The sequence below is a fragment of the Micropterus dolomieu genome, linkage group LG07 (assembly GCF_021292245.1).
Source record: "Micropterus dolomieu isolate WLL.071019.BEF.003 ecotype Adirondacks linkage group LG07, ASM2129224v1, whole genome shotgun sequence".
NCBI lineage: Eukaryota > Metazoa > Chordata > Actinopteri > Centrarchiformes > Centrarchidae > Micropterus > Micropterus dolomieu.
Window position 1 is genome coordinate 3,945,592 of NC_060156.1, and position 3,233 is coordinate 3,948,824.

The 3,233-nt window shown below is 36.6% G+C and overlaps 1 long non-coding RNA gene across 1 annotated transcript; it reads left to right on the forward strand.

Annotated features, from left to right (window-relative positions):
• Positions 1–2,004: 2,004 nt before the first annotated feature.
• LOC123974318 lies at positions 2,005–2,474 on the forward strand. The gene is made up of 2 exons (XR_006825825.1): positions 2,005–2,183; positions 2,330–2,474. It is a non-coding gene; the product is annotated as an uncharacterized LOC123974318 (long non-coding RNA).
• Positions 2,475–3,233: the final 759 nt, after the last annotated feature.

A 3,233-nucleotide genomic window follows, 5' to 3' on the forward strand; every position in this document is an offset into this window, starting at 1 on the left:
CCTCAGGCTTTCCATGAATGCACATGGATGGGCAGGGAGGTGCACTCCCTACCTTATGGCTTTTCCACTTAGGTACGTGGAAGGGCAGAGAGGTGTGCTCTCCCTGCCTCATGCTTTTTGATCCCAGAACGGAGCCATACAGCCAAATATAACTACGATGCCGCCATATCAGTCTTTGATGAAAGTTTTCATGAAATTCATCTGTTAGAGACAAGTTGTCTTTAAATTGTGCATTGTTAAATCTGAGAAAGATAAAAATATAATGAAATGTGCCAATTATTAGTCATTGAATGTTGAAGAAGTAATTAAGTTTTTTATTTATTTACAGTTTCCATTTTGTGATCACTTTAATTCAAAAGTAGCTCTCCTTAATTTAAAGATGTGTAAGCAATGTGCCACCTAAAGATTAAAGGGAATTTTACCCCAAGAGATTCGCTATAATTTTACTGAGCACGTAAACATTCCATAACTTGTTTGATTAAAAACCTAATTAAAACCACAATATTATTTAACTGAAGTAATTTGCACTCATCTTCAGCAGATCACACACCGAAAACCATGCTAAATATAGCAACAATTTGATATGGCAAGGTGCACTGTGACAAATTGTCTCCTGTTATTTCCTTCTTTGTTCCCTCCAGCTGATAAGATAATTGATTTAAGCGACTCTCTCTTATCTCTGTTTTATTGTACCTTTAGTGGGAACACATCAAAAGATGTAAAGAACTCAAAGCTGGCTGCAACCTGTGTGGACATTTTCAAAGCTTTGACCTTCCTCCAGGTGTGTTAAGTCGTCCTGATGTCGGCCAGCAGGACAGGTGTGGCTGTTATGAGTTACCTGAAGTATTTTCTTTGGTCATTGTTGTGCAGAGGCAACCAAAGGTTAATAGCAAGTGTAGGCGATTAAATAAAATGTCAATTTGAGTATCAGCTGATGATCGCGATGAACAGCTTTAATAGTTTTTGGATGACAAGTGAGCTCTATGGCACAAGTGGTTTTAGGGACTAAAGGTCAGGATGGCTTGACCTCTTCTGCTTCAGTTTTGACAAATCTTTTCAAAATCTCTACCCTCTAAACCTTTAAAGTCTTCAGCTTTATGGAAGTGCAATAATAAATTGTTAGAGTACCACTTTAACACATTACATTCCTCTCCACCCTGACCCTGTGAGCGCCAAGCAGCACATGCCATGAGTTGTCATTGACTGGGTTTTAACTGAAGACAATGTACAGTAAATACATGAATAAATCTCTTGATTCAAAATTGTCAGAATGTTTTTAAGGATTCTACACATAAAGTTTATATTGTGTTTCAGCTCCTGTGTTGCAAAGTCCTTACATACAGTCCACCTCACTGGTTGCAATTTTGCAGTTGTATTTTACCCGTTCTTACATGCTTACTGTTTGTACTCTACAAAATACAACCAAGGCCCTCCAGGGTGGGGTGGCTAATCAACTTTCTAACTCTGGCTTTAATGGTAGGTATTATAAATATGTATGAAGTGATGCTTCACATTCCTAATCAAATCAGTGTGCACAACAGAGAACATTGGATGGGGTGATGCATAATCCATTTGCACACATTTTACTTTTTCAACAAAGGCTTCACTTAAATCAAATATTCATTGGATGTATAAGTAGTCTAACTGCAATAGAGTGTCCTTTGGTAAACACATAGAATAAAGATTAAAGATTACATTATTCAAACTTCTATTCTTTCATCTATTGGATCCCAAGTGATGTATCTCTTTTATTACTTTCAAATCCCTTCTACTGAAAAAGAGTCAGAGTTGATATAGAAGTGGGGAAACACAGTTAATAGCAACAGTGCAGTAAGTCCCTTTCAGAAGACAGGCTTTCCATTTGAAAATCAACATGTATAAAATTGCTATGATACATATGATATCTGAAAACAGTGAATGACACACTGTCACAATGACATCTAAAGTACCTAGATAGGTCTGTTAGAATAAGTAATCTAACACGTGGTAATGGAATCACCCAGTTAAGAATAAACAGGTGACACAGGGTTAAAAAGTCAATGCACATGTCCTCTGGCATTTTTAATTTGTTTTGCATATTTTGGGAGAACCGTCTGCGCCTCATGAGATGTTAGGATGTGATGCGAGTGATACAGGATTATTCGCTACATTTACTGGAAGTGGCAGGTGTTGTTTTCCTCCCAGTAAGCAGATTGTTTTTTCAATCTTAGCTGATGTTGTGTCAACATTTTTCACAAAGGTCACATCTCACTTGCAAAATATGGAGTGAAGTTTAAACCATCCATCTGTAGCATGAAGCAATTATGGTATTTTTTTCTTCTTTTTTTAGCCATCATAGGACCTCATCTGGAATAACTTGTTGTATGTCAGGTAGGATCTTCACCAGTGATGTTAATAGGCTTTCAATGTTGCGAGTTCCTGGGACTTACAGTTGGTCATTTGAGTGGGTGCCCAATAAAATGTTTTTTGACAAATTGTAGTGTTAAAGTCGTGTCTAGGGATGGGTATCATTAGGATTATATCGAGACTACACATCAGTTTGGTTCTTTATCAATAGTTTTTTTCATCACTAAAAAAGTGACTTTAAAATTGTATTATTTAAAAAATGAATACCTTCAGGTTTAAAATTTAATATTAAATATTAAAATAAAATATTAAATAAAACTAAATGTTGTTTCTAGGGTAGCAACAAAAGCAAAGTCACTATATACGCTCAATAATATTTCAGTAGAAACAAATCTGAAATGTCAATAAAATAAATTATATTCCTGACATCCTGACATCAAATTACTGGGCAAAGTTTAGAAAGAATAAAAGAAAACTGAGATACAAACAGAGAGCTTTCTTTTTAGCTTGTTTGTAAGAATTCTCTGAAGGTTTTATTGCATTTACATATACTCATTTAGCTGACGCTGTTATCCAAATCGTCTTACAATCGCTATACATATACGTATAAGGGGGTGCATGTTTCTGGAGCAGCTAGGGGTTAAGTGTCTTGCTCTGGGACACATTTGTGGATGTGTCACTGTGGGAATCGAACCAGTGTGTCCAGCACCAGAGGTATGTGTCTTGTTTACCTGCATTTACCGACAGTAACGAGAGTAGTTGTGGTTGACTTTGCTCAGTGTGTGTGTGTCTTTGTAGTTGGTTCAGGACTCACCTGAGCCAGCCCTAACTATAAGCTTTATCAAAGAGGAAAGTCTTAATCCTACTCTCAAATGTGGAGATGGTGT